Source organism: Microtus oregoni, unplaced genomic scaffold (assembly GCF_018167655.1).
Source record: "Microtus oregoni isolate MIOR12 unplaced genomic scaffold, Mior012 000050F_ref0000143, whole genome shotgun sequence".
Classification (NCBI taxonomy): domain Eukaryota; kingdom Metazoa; phylum Chordata; class Mammalia; order Rodentia; family Cricetidae; genus Microtus; species Microtus oregoni.
Genome location: NW_024543256.1, coordinates 16,143,882 through 16,167,547, shown reverse-complemented (window position 1 = coordinate 16,167,547; position 23,666 = coordinate 16,143,882). Strand labels below are relative to the sequence as shown.

The following is a 23,666-nucleotide window of genomic DNA, read 5'->3' as shown; positions in this document are numbered from 1 at the left end:
TAGTTACAGAAGAAAGTATGTTGCCTCTTATTTCCTCATCAGCTGGAATATTAGATCAAAAGGAAACTCCCTATCATATGGGACAAAATAGCTACCAAAAGTGCCTATTGGAATACCAAGAAAGGTACCTGTTAAAACCAAATAGACCCAGACCTATCAACAGGTAGATTCACTAGCTGAAATAGTTCTGTAGTGTGATAGGGCACTCAACCTACTCTGTGTAAAGCAGAGAGGTGATTGTATAGCTTTAAGAGAAAGTTGTTTCTATATAAATCACTCAGGAATCATTAGAAATAATCTGGCTAAAGATCAATAACACCGATGACAACTTATGCTGGAGAGGTTGTGGGGAAAAGGGAACACTTCTGCACTGCTGGTAGAAATGCAAGCTGGTACAACCCCTTTGGATGTCAGTGTGGCAATTTCTCAGAAAATTAGGAAACAACCTTCCTCAAGACCTAGTAATACCACTTTTGGGTATATATCCAAAGGATGCTCAATCGTGCCACATGGACATGTGCTCAACTATGTTCATAGAAGCTTTGTTTGTCATAGCCAGAACCTGGAAACAACCTAAATGTCCCTCGATTGAAGAATGGATAATAAAAATGTGGTACATTTACACAATGGAGTACTACACAGCAGGAAAAATAACGACAACATGAATTTTGCAGGAAAATGGATGGAACAAGAAAGCATTATTTTGAGTGAGGTAACCCAGACACAGAAAGACAATTATCACATGAACTCACTCATGGGTGGTTTTTAAACATAAAGCAAAGAACGCCAGCCTACAAACCACAATCCCAGAGAACTTAGACAACAATGCAGACACTCAGAGAAACTTACATAGATATAATCTACATGGGAAGTAGAAAGTAGAAAAAGACAAGATCTCCTGAGGAAATTGGGATCATGGGGACCTTTGGGGAGGATGAAGGGGGGAGGCAAGAGGCAGGGAGGGGAGCAGAGAAAAATGTAGAGCTCAATAAATATCAATTAAAAAAACCAAAATTTTAAAAAAAGAAATAATCTGGCTGTACTTGGAAAAGCATCATTGCATAAAAGGGGAACTGAGATGAAGGAAAGAACTGGTCCCCATCTCATTTCCAGGTTCCTTCTTGATAGTAACCCTGTCAGTCATTTCAGGGCCTTTGGACCTTCTTCTGGTGCTAATTACTGTTGATTCTTGCATCATTGGTTCCTTAACTAAATGATAATTCCTGTCTGGGCACCATTAAGCTGATGGTTATTAGATCCCAGTATAAACAGATATCTGTCACAAAGTCAAAGATTTGACTCAGGACACAACTCAAGGGTGGAATGTGAGAGCCAAAGTCACATTTTAATTTTTAATTACTATGCCTAAGAGATCCATGCAGCAAAATGTCTCTGATCTGCAAGTCTCTTGCTCAAGGACACACAGTTCCTGATGTGCTGTAGGCTATCGTTTATGGTAGATAACAAGCCACGTGTTTTCACTCCCCTAAACAAGATTGCTGTTCCCACCCGTTCTTAACGTGCTTGCTCACATGTGGGCAAGAGGCTCACAAGCAGGAAATACAATATGGCAGGATATACACTTCTCCCTGACTGTTGGATGTAGGAGGCGCATCAGGATGTATGCTTGCTCTTGATTGTACCAGATGGGAAAGGCAATTTGTTATAGGTTTTCCTTCTTAAACTGCTGCAAACCATTACTCAGGGCCATGTCCTAGGGACCTAGGTATGGACCTGGCCAGTGTCCATCCACCTGGCCAATATTTAATTAAAGCTTGCTTCAAATTTGGCTTTATACTACTAAGTAGTGATCTTATTCTCGATTGGTGGGATTAGCAGGAAGGATTAATAGGCAAGTGCGGTATCACTGAACTGTACCTTCAGCTCTGTCTTTGACCAGTTTTGAAAAGTCACTTAGTTCATTATTTTGTTCACAGTGAGATCATCGTCTGAGGTTTCTGATTTCACTAGGTGCTTCAGACATACCACTAAAGCAAATATTTTGCCTAGTTATTAGGTCTGTAAAAATAATGTTTGTTAATGGCAAGGCAAGCTCTTATGTATAATTTGTGTATTCAAATATTATTACTGCTGCTTGTTATTTGGGCTCCAGGAGGGAATTATTCTACTAACCCAAGATGTGAGTTTAAGATGCAAAGACGTGGTACGTAGTCAGTGAAGAACAGTTGTTTTCTGGCCTTCCATAAATAACTAATGCCAAGAGCAACCTGGCTATCTGTTTCAGCTTCTCATTACACAAGAGCAAAGCTAGCAAGGCCCAAATATCAGCGTCTGCCAACAGAGCAGCCTTGTTCAAGTCTATTTAGCTTCTAGAGGCTTTCTTTTTCCTATTTTTTTTAAAAAATAGCTTTTAAATGAAGTTTTAACATTAGCATACAACGTAATAAGTTTCATTATGACCTTTTTATACATATTTTGCTCTTATTTGTCCCTCCATTCTACTGTTCTCACTCCTTCCTCTCTCCGGTGTCCCCTCACCCCCACCCCATAGTACCTTTCCTGTTTTTCTGTCGTGTATATCTTCCCTTTTATATTGTATTTTGAATCTGGACAATTCTACCTTATGTTTTTCTAACTCTCCCTTTGTGTCAATTTGATTTTGATGAGATGCTGCTGCCTGTGCTTCACAGAGAGCCCCTGGGAGTGACGGGAATTCCAAGGTCTATGACTGGCTAGTTCTGTGACTGGATAGATTGTTTCCTTTTTTTATTATTTATTAAGGATTTCTGCCTCCTCCCGGCAACCGCTTCCCATTTCCCTCCCCCTTCCCCGATCAAGTCCCCCTCCCTCATCTGCTCGAAGAGCAATCAGGGTTCCCAGACCTGTGGGAAGCCCAAGGACCGCCCACCTCCATCCAGGTGTCTTAACGTGAGCATCCAAACTGCCTAGGCTCCCCCAAAGCCAGTATGTGCAGTAGGATCAAAAACCCACTGCCATTGTTCTTGACATCTCAGTATTCCTCATTGTCCGCTATGTTCAGCTAGTCCTTCATCAGGCGATGAAAGGAGACAGAGACAGAGACCCACATGGGAGCACTGGACAGAAATCTCAAGGTCCAAATCAGGAGCAGAAGGAGCCGGAGCACGAGCAAGGAACTCAGGACCACCCACACACTGAGACAATGGGGATGTTCTATTGGGAACTCACCAAGGCCAGCTGGCCTAGGTCTGAAAAAGCATGGGATAGATTGTTTCATTTGCATCTGTTCCTCCCTCTTTCAAAGATAGTAATCTCCCATCTTCCTAAGGCATTAAAAAAAAACTGCATTGGCTCTAAAATGTCAGACAGCTGCTTGGGGGAGGGACAAAGGTTTTGCTTCAGGGTCATAGGTCTTAGAGGTGTTTTCTTGCTTCCTTCCCTTCCTTTCCTCCTCTGCTCCCTCCCTCCCCTCTTTCCTTCCTTCCCTTCATTGTTAGTCAATAGAGTGTGATCTTGAGACAGACTTTCATTTTGTAGCTTAGGCTGGCCTCAAACATAGATCTGTTTCTGTCTCCAGAGTGCTGGGATTACAGACCTGTGCCATTATTCCTGGCTCTTGGTTTTGCTCTTTAAAAAAAAAAAGCGGTCCTGGAGGTACTGTGGAGATATTTTTTTCATTTGCTTTTATTTTTGTTTGTTTGTAGTTTTTGTTTTGTTATCTTTTATTTTTTGAGACGGGGTCTCGTGTAATCTTAGCTGACCCAGAACTTCTCTGATCCACCTGCCTCTGCCTCCTGAACGCTGGGATTAAAGGTGTGCACCACCACACCAGGTTTTCTCTCTTGCACAGGTGGCTTTACTTTCTTCTTTATCCTAAGTGTGGTTGGTTAAAAGTGCAGGAAAAGATCTGGTAGATAATAAATTTGACAAGAACTGTGGGCACTAATTAATAGTTTAAATGATAAAGATTTTGAAAATACAAGTAGCTTTTTGGTCTGATATCTATCTATCTATATCTATATCTATATCTATATCTATATGTATCTATATCATGTCATATATATCACATATATATAATGAACACATACATGTATGTGTATATGAACAAAACCCAATAGCTCCCTTCCTTTACACCTCGTAAAGCTGGAGGGACTTCAGTAAGCTCCTGAGGAGTATTGTATTCAGAAGAGTTAATTTAAAAATGTCTTGGCTATTTGATGCTGACGGAAACTAGAAAAGTCTTCTTTATTTAGAAGTTCTTTTCCTGCTTGCTCTGACAGGTTGAGTTATTTGGAACACTGGGTCTGTACGGTACCTGGGTTTTAGTTCCATAACTAAACTTTAAGTTTGCTGCAGAAGTGGATGTTTGTTCCTCCAATTTCTTTTGTATTAACTCGAAGATAAATGACAGGTCTCTGTACAGTGTAAGTCCCTGGCAGAATATATAGCCAGCTAATAATTATCTGTTTCTGGTATTACAACAAGATCTCATAAAAATAAAGATGACAATTAAATTTGTTGTTTGAAGTCCTGAACTTTCTAGGTCACTCTTGAGAAAGGAAAAGTACACGAAATGGCCGTGGGCACATTGTATCCAAGTTGGTGGCTCTGGAGAAAATAAAAAAAGCACTAGAGCTTTGAAATAACAGCTTAGGAACAAACTGAAGGGCTCTGCTCTCAGCCAACCACAGGAACAGTTTGTGCCCTTTGAGGTGCTCCTTAAAACTCAAAAGTCAAAAATTTCACCTATTTAAGATCCAGATCAAAACATCTGGGGATTATTTTTCTAGGTCCTCACATATGATTATGATACACATTAAAGCTTAGCTACTGTAGCCAGCCATCTGGGATGAGCAATTGTGTGCGTCCTTGTGTGTGCCACACAGTCATTCTATAAGAAAAATGAAAACGAGTAAGTAAAACACCCACAATAAGCAGAAGAAAGCAGCCAGTTCACCCTTATGCTTATGTGTCATAGAACTAGAAGACTAGTTGACATTTCTTTCTTTGGGCGGTATATTCTTGGCAGTTTGTTGTGGCGTATTCGCAGTTACAATCTGTCTTGAAGCCCTGAGATAGTCTCTGGAATTTTATTTAGAACAATAATTTTTCAACTCTTTGGGGAGGAAGCAAGATGATCTCGCAGTAGTGACCTGACTTTTTTTTTTTTTTTTAATCAGTTGTGGGCTCTTTTTGCCTTGACCGAGTGACTTGCAAAACCCTGGCTTCAAGAGACATTTCTTGAGCCTGAGGGAGCAAGGATCTTAATACTAAGGATGGGTGGTTTTTGGCTCAGGCTTTCAGGAGCCAGAAGCCAACAAACTATAGGAAGCACGAGGTAGTCCAAAGATAGGTATCTACTAAGGGCAGCTGGAAGATGGCCTGGGGGAACTTTTATCCTGGGTGGAGCCCTGGGAAGCCCGCTAGGGCCTGGGCTTGTTCCGCAGCTCCCGCCTTTGGGGGCCAAGCCCTCGCGGGAGCGGGAGGTTCTGCCCAGCACTGCGGGATCTGCATTGTAGCCACTGGCTCCTGGGAGCCTTTAGCGACCCACGATTCCTTGGTAGCACCCCTCCTCCTTCGCAGCACCCACCACCACGGCGGGCTCCGCCTCTTTGGCGATGACGTCCTCAGCGAGCGGGGGCGGGCGCGTGGGTGGGCCGAGCCGGCGGCCGCCTGCGATTCGGCGGGCTCAGCCACACCACCGCGCGCCCCCGCTCCGCCCGCCCCTCTGGGCGCGTCTTTTCCGGGCTCGCGCCACGCCCCGCCTCCACTGGCTGTCCAGATTGCGCGCGCGCGCGCGCGCTGCTGCGGCTTCTTTTATTTTTTTTTTCCACTGCTCTCCGCGGCGCGCCCCTCCCTGCCAGGCACCTCCGGAGCTAGCGGGCACGCGGGTTCATCTCTGCAAGCTTCCTTCCCCTTAAGGCCGGACCGAGTGGCAGAGACGTGGTGCACGAGGCAGCAACTTTGGGTGAGTGATCCTAGGCTTGGGGAGGCTGCGGCCGCTGGGTCGGTGCCCGGGAGCCCGCCCCGGAGCCCGCCCCCCCCCCCCCCCCCCCCCCCCGTCCCAGATCCCTGGCGGGCTCCGCGTTGTTCACCTGAGCTGACTGGAGGTCGGGGGCGCTCTGCTTCCCGGCAGTGGCCGCTGGTTCCTGAAGCTCCTCGGATTCGGGGGAGATAACCACTGTCCCTATCTCCTTGGATGCTCTCCGGGATCTTCTAGAACCCCGCCTGACTCGTCCCTGTAGCTCCCTGTACCCGAGGGCCATGAGAACTCTTCCTTTAGGGGGTACAGGGCTTTGCCAGGACTCAGTTGACTTGAGCACACAAAAGTGCCTGCTAGACCTCCAAACGACCTTTAGGGCGCCCCTAGACCTCAGCTCCATTTTGTCCCCTCCCAGTCACTTTGTAACGGGGTCCTGGCGTGCGCGGGTGTGTGTGTGTGTGGGGGGGTGTTTCTGGCTCTAGAAACATCTGCCCTCTCGAATTTTTTTTTTGGGGGGTGTACCTTAGGTTTCGATAGATACCCTCTCAGCATCCATACCTTTAGGTATGTGAGCAAACAGCTGGATCCTAGCTGAAGCATGCATGGTGTGTTCTTCCAGTCTTCATCCCCGCGTTCAGTAGGTATATTTAATATTAGGTTTATTCACTTCCTCTTCCTCTCATTCGAGTTCCGAAAAGAACTGTGGCCGATGTCTATAGACAGAGAAACCTAGGAGAATGTGATTCACTGCCTAACCGGCAACATACTTGAAATCAGACGTCATTTCTCATTTTTACCCCAGCATCTCTTTCGAAGACATTTATTTTTCATTCTCTTGAAATTAATTTGCTCCTTCGTACTTTTCATCTTAGGAGAAAAAAAAAGTCAATCCTCACTCAGAGAAACGACGATAAGGATCGGAATAAGGGGAAATGAACCTTGCTGAAGACGTAAGCCGTGTGCTTTACTGGTTAATGGTTTAATCACCCAACCACTAAGTTTCCTCTTCTGTGAAAATATGCCCAGCTGTCATGCAGTTGGATTCAAGCATAACCGAGGTTCCTTCTCGTGTTTCTCGGACCTCTAAATTCATGCTTAGTAACACGTTGCTACGGACATTTAGCCTAAGAAAAGCCATTTCCCGTGCTTTCTTGTAACTTTAGTTTTTCTTTTTTCACTTCCAACAAGCAAGGCTTCCAAATGTTCTTGATATAAATCAACAAGTTGAGATCAATTACAGTGCTGCTACTAAGCATGTCAAGCAAAATTTAAATGTAAGGCCTCCCTTAAATTGCAAACTAGCTCATCTTTTCAGCCGAATCTGCGAAAGTGCAAAACATGCTAGACTCCTATTCGAATGAACCCTCTCTGCCACTTCCATGGAGGAAGCAGCATTTATAGTGTACTTAATACTCGCAAATTGGGATAAAGGACCTTGACATAAAAAAAAAATTCCAGAAGGGTTTATTGTACTGATTTAAAAGTTTGAGTGAGTTCAGCTTTGTGGGTTCTTTAAAACAGTACTCTTAAAAACTAAATCAAATACATCTTTTGTTGTTGTTGTTGTTACTGAATTGGGTAGGGATGTGGTGGGTGGAGAAAGAACAAAGAATCTTGCCCAATTAGGTGCAAGAGACCCGAATCCAGACTCTGGAGACTTTCAGATTCTAGCCTCAGCTGTATCTAACTATAGCAACCGTTAACAAGGAAGGCACTTTCCTTAGTTTTCACATATATAAATTAAAATAAGGCTATGCTTGGCAGGATGATTCACAAATCTCTCATGTTGGATTCTGTATTTTGAAAATAATGATATTTTTATGCATATATATGTATTTTAATGCACTTCACATTAAGGCTGTGGCTGAATCTTGTTATGTCAGCATAGAACATTTTCTCAAAGGTCTGAATATCAAGTTATTCTTAATTTTTAATTCCTCGTGACTTAATGAATTACTTCATGTGGCAATACATAAATTCACAAGCAGTTTTACACATGTTAGGTTAACTTCCACTCCACTTGTGGGTGAAAAGTGTGGACACCGCACTGGATTTTAGACGCCCGTTGGCCATTAGAAACTTGTAAGAGGATGTGGGGGCATACTGCTTCAAAATTATAACTGGCTAGGAACTTTAAAAGCATACACAGAGGGGCTGGAACAATGGCTCAGTGGTTAAGAGCAATGGTTGCTCTTCCAGATGTCCCAGGTTCAATTCCCAGCATTCACATGGCTCACAGCTGCCTGTAACTCCAGTCTCTAGGGATGGATCCTGCGCCCTCTTCTGGCCTCTGTGAGCACCAGGCGCGTGCATGTGGTGTAAAAACATGCATGGAAAATGCCTAGACACAAAAAATAAGTATTCAGCTGGGTGGCAGAGGCAGGCAGAGCTCTGTGAGGCCAGCCTAGTCTACATAGAAAGTTCCAGAACAGCAGGGCTACATATACATAGAAAGACCCTTTCTCAAATAGCAACAACAACAACAACAATGGAATATATTTAAAAAACCAATTTTATAAAGCATACGCAGACATCTCACTCATTTTATTTATAAATTCATCCCACTCTCTTGTTCTTAGCGGCTCATGTATTTTGTGGTAGACCTTCAGGATATGATGGTTAAGAGAACAACACCTATTCTATGAAATTGTAATCTGAGAGGATGGTGTGGTTTTAGTGAGACATGGACATGTACTTTATTTTTATAAAAAATAGTAATAGCCAAGTCAGGATGAATAAGTTCCCCTCGAAGTTAAACCTCAATAGGGTAGGAGATAATTGTATTATATTGTGGATTGTTGGTTCTTTTGGATTGTTGGTTACTTTTAGCTGTTTTTGGTTTTATTTTTTGAGACAAGGTTTCTCTGTGTAGCCCTGGCTGTACTGGAACTCACTCTGTAGAGCAGGCTGGCCTTGAACTCCTCAGAGATCTGCCAGTCTCTGCCTTTAATCTGCTGGGATTAAAGCCTGTTCCACCACACTCAGGCTCTCCACTTGGTTCTTTGGGATATTGTATGTTCCCCTCCCTTCCTTGATTTTTCTCAGGAAAAACATAAGTTTTGTTTTTCCACTCCTGCTACTGGCTGATAGTATGCTTTTTATACCCTTTTCTTTTGATTATGAATTCTGGTGTTGTAGGTTATACAAATAGTTAATAAGAGATAATACCCCGTATCTGATTTTACCTGATGTTAGTATCATGAATAATTATATAACAGTACAACTAAGAAAGTTGAAATAGATATTGTGTGTCCATCATATTCACATTCTACCAGTTTTTCCTTTCATTTTTAAAAATTTATTTTCGTTTTTAATTTATATGTATGCATGCCTCCTGTGTGCAGAAGCCCACCTAAGCCAGAAGAGGGTCTGAATGCCTTGGAGCTGGAGTTATAGGAATTATGAGCTGCTTGGCATAAGTACAGGGAACTAAACTCTCATTTTCTGCAAACGAAGCAAGCATTCTTAACTGCTAAGTCATTTTCCAGCCCCAATATTTCATCACTTTCAGTGTACAGTTGTCCATGTTTAGTTCTGCATAGTGTTGCCATGTGTAGCTTTCTGTGGTCACTCCAGGCGAGTCACAGAACGATGCTATCCCCCAAGGATTCTATGTGTTGCCTTTTAATATTTACTGTCGTCTTCTGTCTCGGTGATGTTTCCCATGTCCCTTCTTGTCGCTTCAGGAATGCTAAATAAACAGGAACACAGGCCTACCACTAGCACAGTTCCTTGGAGGTCCGTGAGATGTATAGAGGGAATATACTCCTAATCAATAATCTTTTCATTATTGAAAATGATGAATGGCTTGTCATAGTTGTGTGTTTAACCATTCACCTATCAAAGAACCTCTGATGTTTCCATTTATGAGCATGATTTTTCACTTCTGGGTTAACTGTCTAAGAATGCAGTTGTCAGGTAATACAGTAGTTACATGTTTAGGTTTCAAACTGTTTTTTTTTAAAGTACTACCAGTTTTATATTCCCGTTGTAAATGCTTTGTGACTACTTTTTTCCCCTTAGCTATGTAGTGGTATGTAGTTTTATTCTAATTTCCCTTTTTCAAAGATTTATTTATTTACTATGTATACAGTATTGTGTATGCCTGCAGGCCAGAAGAGAACACCAGATCTCATTACAGATGGTTGTGAGCCACCATATGGTTGCTGGGAACTGAACTTAGGACCTTTGGAAGAGCAGGCAGTGCTCTTAACCACTGAGCCATCTCTCCATCCCTCTCTAATTTCCCTTTAACTATCACTATGTAGTGATATCTGTCTTCATAGTTTTAATTTATAATACTCCGATGGCTCATGATCTGCATTTGGTACCACTTAAATCTTTTTTTATTTGTTTACTATATTTTTGCATTTTTTTTAGATTTTTGAGATTGTAATTTTGTGTTTTGAGACAGTCTCTCTTAAGACCCTCCCTTGCACTGTTCTGGAACTCTTTATGTAGATCAAACTGGCCTGAACTCACAGAGATCTGTCTGCCTCTGTGTCCCAACTACTGGGAATAAAGGTGAGGTCTGCCTCCTTTGAGGGATTTTAATCACAGTGTTTCTCCCTTATCTTTCATCACTCCAAATTCTCCCTCACTACCCCTCTCTATTCTTTTAATTCATGACCTTTTTTTTTTCGTTATTGCATATGTGTGTGTGCACGCATCCTCTAAATATAATCTGTAAGTCTGTATACTGTTACTTTGTGTTTATATTTCTAATCCAAATGTATATATATAAAACACTTGCCTACCTAAGACTCAGAGAATATTGGTGGAGGGGGCAGAAAGTGGATTCCGTCATATGTAGTAACATCAGAATCTATACCTGTAAATTCTTCCCAGCATGACCACCCAAATGTGAGCTAAGCAGAGACACCAACAAACATGCCAAAATGGACAGGGACCAGGACTCAACCCTACACAAACTACAGGCAACTGAGTAAAGCTGGGAGCAGGAGAGGTGGTCCTCTGCCACTGACCACCCCGGCCAGGTATGGGGGGTCTTGTGGGACATGGTTTCTTGAAGATCAGATGGGTAAGGATTCAGCGGTGACAAACAGAAACAAACACAGAGGCAGTTTGAAGCTGAGTGCATTTTGCAGCTCTCAAACAAGGGTTTTATACAAGTAGAAGAGGTATTACAATTTTTAAAAGATGTGTTCAGTGAAGCAGTTACAAAGAACAATTATCATAATCACCTGGCACAAGAAGGCACAAAATCAATCAGGTATTACATTTCCTAGACAGTGGGTTCAAAGAATCAATTGCAAGTGGAACAGATAACATCAGTTGCCTGTAGTTTGTGTAGGGTTGAGTCCTGGTCCCTGTCCATTTTGGCATGTTTGTCGGTGTCTCTGCTTAGCTCACATTTGGGTGGTCATGCTGGGAAGAATTTACAGGTATAGATTCTGATGGTTACTACATATGACGGAATCCACTTTCTGCCCCCTCCACCAATATTCTCTGAGTCTTAGGTAGGCAAGTGTTTTATATATATACATTTGGACTAGAAATATAAACACAAAGTAACAGTATACAGACTTACAGATTTATATTTAGAGGATGTGTGCACACATCGCAATAACGATAAAAAAACAAAACAATTCGATAAATCACTTATAGTTAATGAATGACTCTTATGTCCTGATCAAGTTCATAAATTTTCATGTGTAATCCTTAACTAATGTCTAACTTTTATCTTCTTAAAAATCTTCAAAGTTCAATTTAAAACTATACTTAAACAATGCTTTCTATACCATAATGTCAAAGCCAGCCTCATCTACAAATGCATAGCCATACAAATTCATATATTGTCGGGAGGATAGTCTATCAAAGTATTATTTTATAATTACGTAAATGATTATGAAGCAAAGCACTGAATCTCTTAGAGAAGAGGTCATGGCTAGTGACCCCAGTTCAAGGGGGTGGCTTCTTGGCCCAGGCTATCATGAACATCTCGTAACTATAGAAAGGAAATAGAAGCAGACAGACTGCCATGAGAACTACGGCTCAATAACTTCTCTCCGGCTAGAGAGTTCCACAGCCGGTTCCAGGAGACTTCCATTTGGAGTCAAATGCCTCAGATTTTACTGGGGTTGGTTTGGCAGTCCGCCCCAGGGAAGAGCACACCAGTGGATTGTCCAGTACCAAATGGTCAGCCCTGAACACACTACTAGGTTTTTGAAAATTTAATGTTTGAGAATTTCATTCGTCAGTACACTGACTACTGTCATAGTCGCCCCTACACTACCAGCTCCTCCTGGATCCCCCCTTCCTGTCCCAACGCACACGCACATGCACACACACACACACACACACACACACACACACCCGTGGAGCCTTTCCACTTCCATGAACCTTTTTTAAAAAAATAACCCACTGAGTGCCACGAATCCATGGCTTTGGTCCACTGGTGTATGAACAACCTACCAGACCACTGCTAGGTCTTCAGTAAAATGTCTCTCATCCCTTTGTCTATTTGCGGGTTGGATTATTTGAAATTGTTGAGTATTAAAAGTTCTTTGTGTATTTTAAATACTGATCTTTTGTTGTTATATGATTGAAAGTATATTCTTTTAGTTTGTGGCTTGTGTTTCCAACCTCTTCACAGGGAGGTTTGCAGAACTTTGTACTGCTGAGACAGTAAATACATCTCTTGCAGGAAAAAAAAAAACATAATATACGGTCTGTGCTTCTGGTCTCAAGGGGATCTTGTATACTTACATTATTCAAGTTTACTCCTTTGTGTTCAGCCTTACATCCCCTTACTTTTTCCTGCAAGCAATGTATTTACTGTTTCAATAGTTCAGAGCTCACATATGTTCTGTGACAAGTGGCTTTGCGCTTCACTATGTGAATCTGGTTATACATGTCCTTACCGTACTAAAATGGCTGTTCTCCTTTAGTGCCTTAAAATACAATGTCTGCTTTACCACTTGTCAAACACAACATAGAATTAAACAGACGCAAAATGTGCCAAGGAGATTTTGGGTTCCATTATCTAAACTGAAATAGTTTGACAAAACTATAGTTTTTCAGCAAAGTTTTTTTTAAGTTATCTAAAGCACAAAGTTTGCTTTCATTTAAACACAGCGTGAGAGTTTATTCCTGCATTTTGAGTAGTAAAGTTACGAATCTCAATTCTATTCTTAGTAGGCTTTTTTTACTTCTCTAATTGAATAAGACACTTAAATTTGTCCTCACTGTATATTTTTCTTTTACAGTCACTGATTGTCATTTATTTTAACTGTTTCTTTTGTATGGTGTAAGGATAGAGGCCAGGACCCTACTTTACCACCAACCCTTAACTGTTTTTGCAGAGAATATTGGCTGCTGGTGACGCTTATACTATCATAGTTTAAAAATTGTGTGTGCCTGTTCGAACTTGCTAGACTAGTGATTAGTTTGTAAGAATATTCATGTTTATGGTGGTACTGCAGTAATCACTTGTCTGTTTGTGGCTTCCATATCTGCTCCAGTAAGTGTGCAGTAGGGTGTCAAATTCCTACTAGAAAAGAGAGCAAACTGGTGTAAGTCAAGGGACAGAAAAACACTCCTGTGGCCAAATCCTGTCCACCACCTGTTTCTGTAAATAAACTTCAGTTGGAACATAGCCATATGGCTTCATTTATGTATTGTCTGGCAGTATTCACAGGGACCCCGTGGCCTCCTAGGTCTGTTTACTCTCTGGACTATTAGAGAAAAAATTTTGATGAACTCTCAGATAAGGCAACTTTAACTGGGATTAATTTCTTCTATTTTGTAAAGGAAATTTTTATAGCCTTTGCTTTGCTTTGAAGTTTGTGTTCATTTTCTTCACCAAGCCTGACAGTAGAATTAAGGCCTAGTTAGAGAACTAGGGAGATTGCCTTCTGTTGTTGAGGTGTGGGCTATTTCAGAACGAATCTCAGTTTACTGCATGGTATAGTACAATTCTAACAGGCCTATGCAGTTGAATTATTCCAAGCCAAACCTCTAAGGAGTGAGCGAGGCATTACTGCAGTTTTGCACCAGAAACTGCTCTGTAACCTTTAAGTACATAGGAGGAGGCTACCAAGTTGACCTTCCGCTGTGCTTTATTATTTTGTTTGCACAACTTCCTTCTTTTGTTAACTTGACACTTTAGTTCTTTTAAGTTTCCTAAGTGTCATGCTGAAAATGAAAATGAAGTTAGGACATTCGACTGCACATTTGGGAGGAAGTAGATCCCATCATATGCAGAAGTATAGTAAACATATTTTATAAATACAAATGCATATTTTAAGAATTGTGAAAAACATAAAGATAGTGGAACAAAGTCAAAAGGGCGAGTGGCAGATTTTTGAGGGGGGACAGCTTCTGAATATGCTGTAGAGATTTTAATTGACTTCTCTTTACGTGATTCACAGTATTAAATGATGATTTTCATTCTTTGGTAAGAGACGCTATAAACTGAACAATTGCTGCTAGTCCAGTGTGCTTGTATGCCTACCAGCTGGGCTTATCGGCTTTACTACCGAACCTGGATAGTTGGTGTACATACTAGTGCTTATGCATGTGTTTGCTGGGGATGGAACCTACGGCCTTCTGCATGAAGTGCTTCACCACTGATCTATATCTTCATATTGTGTTTTTAAAATATATGATTTAATATTTTATAAACAGATAAAATATGAGTGGGTGTAATTGGCATTTTTACTGAAACAAGTGAAATGATACGCAGTGTGTGGGAGTCACTTCACATCACATGGCAGGTGGGGGATGGCGGTGGGGGATGGCGGTGGGGGATGGCGGTGGGGAGTGGACATTGAAGAAAACAGTTCCGCTATGGATAACGGTTGAAACTGATGGTGATCACATTAGGTCCATTATTATGAATAACACTGAATTGTTTTAGGAAGAGTGAAAATTGCTTTAAAAAAATGACACAATTAGGTACGGGTAAGATAGTATATATTTTATGTAAATACAGAAATTTGGATGTAGTCCGCATGGTTATTGCTTTGTAAGTTTCTTCAGTTCCTTGACATTTGTATCCCAAGAATTCAGTTTAAATTTCTTTGCAATCGGGAGAAACAAACGTCTTGGCTTCTTGGACCTATATCAAGAGTTTGGAGAATGAGTGTACTTTTGCCACTGATAAAGTGAAATGAAGATAACCTGAAATGTTTGCTAAGTGATGCATTAAGAATAGTTTTTCACTTGCATTTACCTTTTATATTAACGGTTCTAATTCAGATTAGATAAAGGGATTTTTACATAATAAGCATAATATGTAATGAACCTATTGATCCATAGGAAAGATGTATAGAAAATGTTTTTCTTGAAGTATGGATGTGAGCTTAGAAAAAGCACCAGAGGGTTGTGAATTGATATCTTCCATCTAAATAAGTAAAATGAATATAAAAGAAAAGATCCTCAGGTTTATCAGATTTACTAGGGAAATGTAAACATTTGCAATAGATACATTGCTAGAATTTAAATATAATACTTTGAACAAATGTATACACTACGTAACTTTTTAGTAAAAATATCTAAATCCTCTCATTTAAATAGGCACGCATATTTTGGCCAGGTGTGGTGGTGTTTGCCTTTAATCCCAGCATTTAGAGGCCAAGGCAGGGAGATCTCTGAGTTGAGTTGGAGGTCAATTTAACTACATAGTGAGCTCTAGGCCAGTCATGGCTACACAGTGTCTCAGAAAATCAAAAATGAATATTTTGCTGTGGTACATAGTATCCTAGAACAAAGAGAAAAAGAAAAATTCCCATCAGAGAGACCTAGATGAACTGACACAGGAGTTCTAGGGTATAGTAAAGGAGTCACAGTACGTGGTGCACCTTATCATGTATATAGACAATAAAAAAGGTGTGATTGATAGCATACTGCAGAGTAGTTATCCCTAGAGGAAAAGGGAGTGGCATTAGAGGAAATCTGCTATTCTTTATTAAATCAGTAGTGTATTTAACTTTTTTTTTTTTTTTGGTTTTTCGAGACAGGGTTTCTCCATAGCTTTGAAGCCTGTCCTGGAACTAGCTCTTGTAGACCAGGCTGGCCTCAAACTCACAGAGATCCGCCCACCTCTGCCTCCCTAGTGCTGGGATTAAAGGTGTGTGCCACCACCGCCTGGCGACGTATTTAACATTTTTAATTGCTGTTTTATTGGTAGTTGTACAAGTTAATAAGAAACATATGCCCACTGGAGGATACTTATGATTACTATATAGCATATGTAATGGTTTGTACTGAGTGAGCATTCAGGTGGTTTATGAAATGTAACTTTTTCTCCCATTGAGAATCTTTTTTTTTTTTTGAGACAGGGTTTCTCTGTAGCTTCAGAGCCTGTCCTGGAACTAGCTCTTGTAGACCAGGCTGGTCTCAAACTCAGAGATCCACCTGCCTTTGCCTCCCGAGTGCTGGGATTAAAGGCGTGCGCCACCACTGCCTAGCAAATCTTTTAAATTATTCTACTCTGATAAGAATACCATGTTACCTTTCTGATATAGATGTTTGTATATACATGTGTGCATGCATACAGACACTTAGTATTCATAGATATAAGCATCTATACTGTCTACAAAATGAATTCTTACAATACATACTGATTTGTAATTTTCTTTTTTTCATCGTGTACTGTAGGCATTTTTGAGGATTGGTGACTATGTACGTGAAAGAGATACCTTATGAGTAAAAACATACGCACACTGTTGTGTAAATATAGTATTTTTGTAAAAACAGCTGGTTTCTTGGGCTAACTGTAATCTTGGGGGGAAAGTTAGTCACCAAATGACCAACAAAATTTTATATTCTCAACGTCAAGCCAGTTCAGATGATTTTGAATTAAAGTATGAACAAGTTGCGATTTGTGTCACTTTATGATGGGACTATATTCTGAGAAATGTATTGGTTGCTTTCATCCTTGTGTGAACATCATGGCTTATATTTATGCAAAGCTAAGTGGTAGAGCCCATTGCATATGTAGTGTACATAATTGCATTCTGGGGTTCAAATATGACTGGAGCACAATGGGTTTGCTTACACTAACAGCATCACAATTGTGACTAATGGATTTTTCTACAGCTTTACCAGGATATAAGGATTTGTAAACTTTTAGTCCACCATCAAACACACATACACACACAAACACAAACACAGACACGCGCGCACATGCACGCTCCTTCTGTTATGATGGTAATGTCTATACAGACCTAACCTGTGTTAAAATTGTAGTTAAAAGTCAGGGGCTAAAAGTGCATGCTATGCAAACATGAAGGCTGAGTTCAAATCCCCTTGTAAAAAATTCCAGGCAAGGTTGAATGACCCCGTGTAACCCCAGTGTTAGGGAGTACGGTGAGGTGGAGATGGCAACAAGCCTAGTTCCAGGTTATGTGACAGACCCTATCTCAAGGAAGGTGCAGAGGAGTAAAACAAGACACCCATGCCTCCTGGCTTCTGCATATACATGGGCTTGCTCCTGCATGTACATACACATGTGAACATATGCTGTGCACACACATATACATAGATTCCACACAGGCACAAAATTCTTGCTAAAGTGATGAGGTTTACGTGCAGTATTTGGAATGTCATTAACTTCTTGTGTGTGAACTTGGACTTCAGTGAAAAATACTCAAATTGAACCTGTGTGCTCATTTTGCTTAAAGAAGAAAATGGGTAGCTGTGTCTAGATTGTGGATAAAGTTGTATGTGATAAAGGACTTTATTTTGCAATTTAGAAAAGTAAAGAAAATCTAGGTATCTGTAGCAACATGAATCTTTGTCTCTGATAGCCCTGTATGTGGTATACACAATTGAGAATTGTGAGAAACATGTTAGAGGATCGACTTTGATTTCACTGATTAGAGCATGTGTGTCTGTATAGTGGTTACCTATGAAGCATTAATTAAACAAATAAGACTCATTATAGTCTCCTGAGTTGATGCTGTGGGACCTAGAAGCAAAAAGGTGCTATTTTTGTTGTTGTTTCTGAGCCTTGGTCTCACTACACCGTCCAAGAACTAACTCACTGTGTACTTTAGACTGGCCTCAAACTCATGGCAAGCCCCCTGCCCTCGCCTCTCAAATGCTAGTATTATAGGAGGATGCCATCAAGCCTAGGTAAAATATATTATTATTCATGATTTTGTTCCTTTAATAATTTTCTGCAAATTTGGTAGGGCATTTTATTTAAAAAGACTACGTGTAGACAAGGGTTTTCAATATTTGTTTTGTTTTGTTTTTTCTAGACAGTGTTTCTCTACGTAGCAGGTCTGGATGTCCTGAAATTCAGTGTGTAGACCAGGCTGGCCTCAACCTCAGAGACATCTGCCTCCGGAGTGCTGGGATTAAAGGAGTGTGCTGCCACCATCAGGCTACTCCTATTTTTCTATTACGGTGGTTGAAACAGCCCAGGTTTCAAGGCTGTCTGTCTGCCTCTTCGCCTCTTGGAGTTTGATTTCATAGCAGGAAGATTCTCCACTCATAGGTGCAGTTATAAGGTCACAGACTTTATAGGAGCAGCAACATAGTGGTTCTTTTCTGACTTGATTAACGAGAAAATGTCTTGAAAAGTTATACTGGTGAATTCTGGTGGTTGTGAATGAGGCTAATGCAGCAGGTAAGGGGGGCATACTGAAATGCCTGTTTACCTGTCTTTCTGCTAATTTCCTGTTATGTATAGTCCCATTATCGTCATACTGCGAAAAAGTAATGCCAGGCTTCTGCAGAGGATCACTCATCTAAGAAAACCTGGAAAATTCGGACTCTTCTTGTGGTCAGACTTTTCTTTGGGCCACCAGCTCACAAATAATGAAATGGAGACTTATTAATTATGAAAGCTTGGACTTAGGTTAGGTTTGTTCCCAACTATCTCTTATAACTTAATTTACTCCATCTATATTGGTCTACATTCTATCATGTGGTGTTACCTTCCTTCTATCTTGGACCTCCTGTTTCCTCTCTGTGTATCCTGGTGTCTCCTGCACATCCTAGATTCCTCCTCTTTCTCTCCCTGGAAATCCCACCTGTACCTCCCTCCTGCCTAGCTATTGGCCTTTCAGCTTTTTACTCCACCAATTACAGCAATACATTTTCACAGGGTTACTGCTGAGAGGCTGGCGAGCATTTCTTGTGCTTAGAATTTGCTAGGCATTTCTGCTTCTCGGTTGAATAGAAAACTTAAGAGCTCTCAGACAGGAAACGGGAACTTGGGGAATGAACTGAAACGCTGGTGGTGGCTTTGAATACAGAAGATAGAAGGCACAGTCATAAGCACTGGGATGAATCCAAGGAGAAGAGGCTGCATTCCACATGGCCGCTGAAGCTCCGTAGCTTCTGGAGGAGTCAAGAAGTTAGAAGAGTAGTTGAAAATCCATAGCTTTACTGAAGGATAGGACTAAGTACTAGTCTAGTCATAACCCTTGCCAGGGAAATATTGTTCAGAAAAGTAGAGCAAAATAGGCCAGGCATAGTGATATTTGTAGAGTTGGAATCAGAGACTTTCTTTCACCTTTGGTTAATTGCAAGCTTAGTTGACCATGACTTTAAGGTCTTTGGAATATTTAGGGAGCAGAGAGCATCAGGTCCCAACACAAGAACAAAAACGTTTCAGAGAGTGTTGGGATTTTCTGTGCCCACACAATTTTTTACAGAATGTATTCGTTGCTTTTCTGTTGCTGTCATAAAATATGAGCAAAAGCAACTTATGGAAAAAATTTTTCTGGGCTGACAGTACTAGAAGGATAGGAGACCATCGTGGCAGGGAGGCATGGCGGCAAGAGCAGACGTGGCCACAGGAAGCTGGGAGATTACATCTTTAGTTTTGAACAATGAAGCAGAGTGAATTGAAAGTGGTGCCTCTCAATGGCCACCTGAATTGTAGGCTTCCAACTAGGCTGCCTCACTTCCCCAGACTGTGCCACCAACTGGGGGCCAAGTCTTCTAATACCTGACCCTGGTAGGGGGGCATTGTCATTCAAACCGTCACACAAAGAAAGGTTAGGATTTCTTGGAAGCAAGTTGTTTTCTGTAATTGGAACCTAGAAAAGGCAAGGCTCAGGTGCACCTTTTGTGAGTTATGCAACCCTTAATTGGGAAGCCATGTGGTGTTTGTTTCCAGAAATAGAAATGTTGGCATTAGCATCTTCATTCAAACACAATTATACAATGGTATACCTCTTTTTTTTCTTTTTTTTATTGAGAAAAGGAGAAAAAAAAACAAGTTTCCACCTCCTCCCAGCCTCCCATTTCCCTCCCCCTCCTCCCACCCTACGCCCCCTCCTCCCACCCTTCTCCCCTCCCCCATTCCTCTCCCCCTCCCTCTCCAGTCCAAAGAGCAGTCAGGGTTTTCTGCCCTATGGTAAGACCTAGGACCTCCCCCCTCCGTCCATATCTAGGAAGGTGAACATCCAAACTAGCTAGGCTCCCACAAAGCCATCACATTACGTAGGATCAAAACCCCGTGCCATTGTCCTTTGCGTCTCATCAGCCCTCGATATACCTCTTTTAAAAAGCTAAATGACTGATCTCCTAAGGATGTTACAATTCAAAACAACCCCCAGAAATTTTTAGACTCTTTTACCTAGATTTTGTGTTTAGTGTCAAGTATATAAGACCAGGATTTTTATATGCAACTAAGTTTTTAAAATTATATATATGTATATATGTTTGCATTAATTTTTAACATTTTCCTGATTACCAAGCCATTAAGTATTAAATTATTTATAGAGTATATTTCTTTTCCAAAGAATTCCTCTTATCTGCAGTTTGACTTTTTAGTTTCAGTTACCCATAATCAGCCTGAACACATTAAATGGAAAATTCCAGAAATGAATAATTCATGAGTTTTGAATAAAATTTCTCACAATATCTTGTTATTTTACTAATATCTAGTGCTGGACATCTCTCTCTCTCTCTCTCTCTACCCAAATTCTAAGTTAAACTTTATTATAGAGATGCGTCTACAGGGAAAGAGTAGTGTAGATGAAGTATGGTACTGGTACTATCCACAACTGCAAGGATGAAAGGAATGCCTTGCATTATCCTCCATGGTAACAGGGGTGGGTGCTGCTCTTCCTTATAGGTGCTATCCTTTTAAACTACAGGCTAATTTAGAAGAGACAGCTGCAAAGCGAAAACCTTTGCAGTGAATCTCCTACCTTTTTTTAATTCCTGAATTTCTTCCTTTATGTTTTGAGGTTAAGGTCTCAATATGTAGCTGAAGTGACCTGGGACGCCCTTTTTATTATTTGTGTGCATGTACCTTTGCACACTTGGAGGTCTAAAGCCAATTCTTGAGAATTGCCTCTCTCCTGCAACCTAATGGTCTCTGGGGACCAGACTCTGGTTGTCAGGTCAGCACATGGGTTTCTCTGCTCGCTGAGCCCTCCAGCTGGCCCTATTCCTGTGTGTGAGCAACATCACGTCTACAGCTTAGCATCTCTCCATAGTTCTCTTGGGATTTTCCTAGGTAGAACTGAATAATTGGTCATTGTCAGGTCCCAAAGAACAAATACCAGGATGAAAAAGATACTTGTCCCCCTATGGTGGTAGGAGTATAATACTGGGGGGCAAGTAGACATAAGGGCTCCACAAAAGGTATGTGTGAGGAAACATTACTGGTGCAGAATAGCTGCCCAACTCTTATCTTATCTCTGTGTCATCCTACATTTCTACCATGTACTCTGGTTACTTGGAATATTTCTCTGTAATGATTGGCCTATTGCTGCGATGATAAAATTTAGTAAAATGAGAAATTTGTTCTTAGCTAACAAATTTCAGATAGCTGGTGCTTTTCTCAAAACAACTTTACCTGTAAGGACCATAGTATCTGTTTTATTCATAGGGGGCTAAAGTTTCCACCTGTCTGTCTTGAACTTGGGGAGTCTTGTCTTTAATTGAAGGGTCACATTGACCCAGACACTCTTCAAGGAAAGAGGAGGTGAATGATGTAAAAGGTCATTACCAAAGAGGAAGTGACGGTGTCAGTCTGTACTCGAAGTACCTTGAATTGGGAAAACCAGAACTTTGCAATTCAGTTCCTGAAGTCACCTGGGAAGAAGGAACCACAATTGAGAAGAATGCCTCAGTCTTGTTGCCCATTGACAAGTCTGTTGGGGTATTGTTTTGATTTCTGATTGATGTGGGAGGGCCCAGCCCACTGGGGCCATTGCCATGCCTTGGTAGGTGGTCTTGGATTGCTTAAGAAAACAGGCTGAGCAAGCCTTGAAGAGCAAGCTAGTAAGCAGCATTCCTCCACGGCTTCTGCTTCAGTCAGTTTCCTGAGTTCCTGCACTGACTCCAGGCTGTAAGGTGAAATGAACCCTTTCCTCCCCAAGTCATGGTGCTTATCACAGCAATAGGAGAAAAAGTAGGGCAGCTTCTGTGGGCTGGCTACATTGTTATGAAGTGCTACAATGTTTAACTTGATGAATGAACACATTCTCCAGTAACAATCTGCAAATGCGAGAGTATTGTTAGATAAACTGCAATGGCTTTTGATAGGTAGCAAACAGCTCATTTGGAAATAGTGACTCTGTTTATAGTTGGTTTTCAGCAAAAATTCATTTCTCTAGTTTTATGTTATTCCTAGCTAAGAAGCATTTTAAGTCATTTCAAATGTTTTCTGATGGTTACAGCATTTTATTACAAAATCATGGAAAATATTTCTTTGGTTTAGAAGAATGACTGCAAGTTTAAGGTGGAAAATTAGTTTTTACTTGTGGTCAGATGATGACTTTATTTTTTAAGGTTTATTTATTTTATTTATATGAGTGCTCTATTTGCATGTACAGCTTTATGCCAGAAGAGGACATCAGATCCCACTATAGATGGTTGTGAAACACCATGTGATTGCTGGGAATTGAACTTAGGACCTCTGGAAGAGCAGCCAGTGTTTTTAACCACTGAGCCATCTATACAGCCCCTGCATTTTAAAAAACCAGTCAAACTTGTGATTTTTTGCCTCATAACCCTAAGCGGTAGGATTGACTTCTGCCTCTTGGGTTAAAGAAAAGAAATGGCAATTCGAAATTGTTCCGTTAACTCATTTGACTTGTATGTCCTGTAGACTGGTTCTGTAAGGTGTGTCCTTACAGAATTTCACCTTGCCACAAGATGATGTCATCTATAATGTTCATGTTTGAGCACTGCATGACTGAGTTACAGCAACAAAAGGCAAAACCAGTTCCTATTGTATACGACTTTATAGTGGGCCAGAATCTTAACTATCCTTGTTCACCTTTGGTCCAGAGACTGCAGGTTATATACCCTGCTTGGAGTTTAGTTCTTGGCCATGGCTGCAACCATGCCCTGTGGTTGTTAGAGCACCCCTTCCCTTTGGTATCGCTGGCACTGCCCCAGTGTTGCTGAAAGACTAGGATTTTACCTGGGCTGGGCACCTGGCTCTCAACCTCAGTGTTCGACTTTCAGGCACAGTGGTCCTGGAAACTGTAAGAGAAGGACATCAAAAGATACCTTTGTGTTCTTTTTTTAAAAACTCCAGTCTGGAGAGAGCACTAGTGGTTATGTGCTCTTGCAGAGGATCCCCTTCAGTTCCCAGCATGCACGTGGCAGCTCACAGTCCTCTGTAACTCCAATTCTGGAAGATCTAGTGCTGTCTTCTGATTTCCATGGGTACCAGGCATGCCAATGGTGGACAGCCATATATTCAGGCGAACCACTTGCAAACATGAAATAATCTAAAAAGATAATCGTAGCTGCAGGTCACTCTCACATAGCCAGCTGAGCTCATGGTGATGCA

General features: G+C 41.1%; 1 protein-coding gene across 1 annotated transcript in view; it reads left to right on the top strand.

Moving 5' to 3' along the window:
- The first annotated feature begins 5,851 nt into the window (after positions 1–5,851).
- LOC121437131 (long-chain-fatty-acid--CoA ligase 4-like) overlaps positions 5,852–23,666 on the top strand; it is a 69,952-nt gene continuing 52,137 nt past the window's right edge. The window contains exon 1 of the mRNA XM_041636970.1: positions 5,852–5,908. The gene's annotated coding sequence lies outside the window, so the exon portion shown is untranslated. The remainder of the gene's footprint in view (positions 5,909–23,666) is intronic.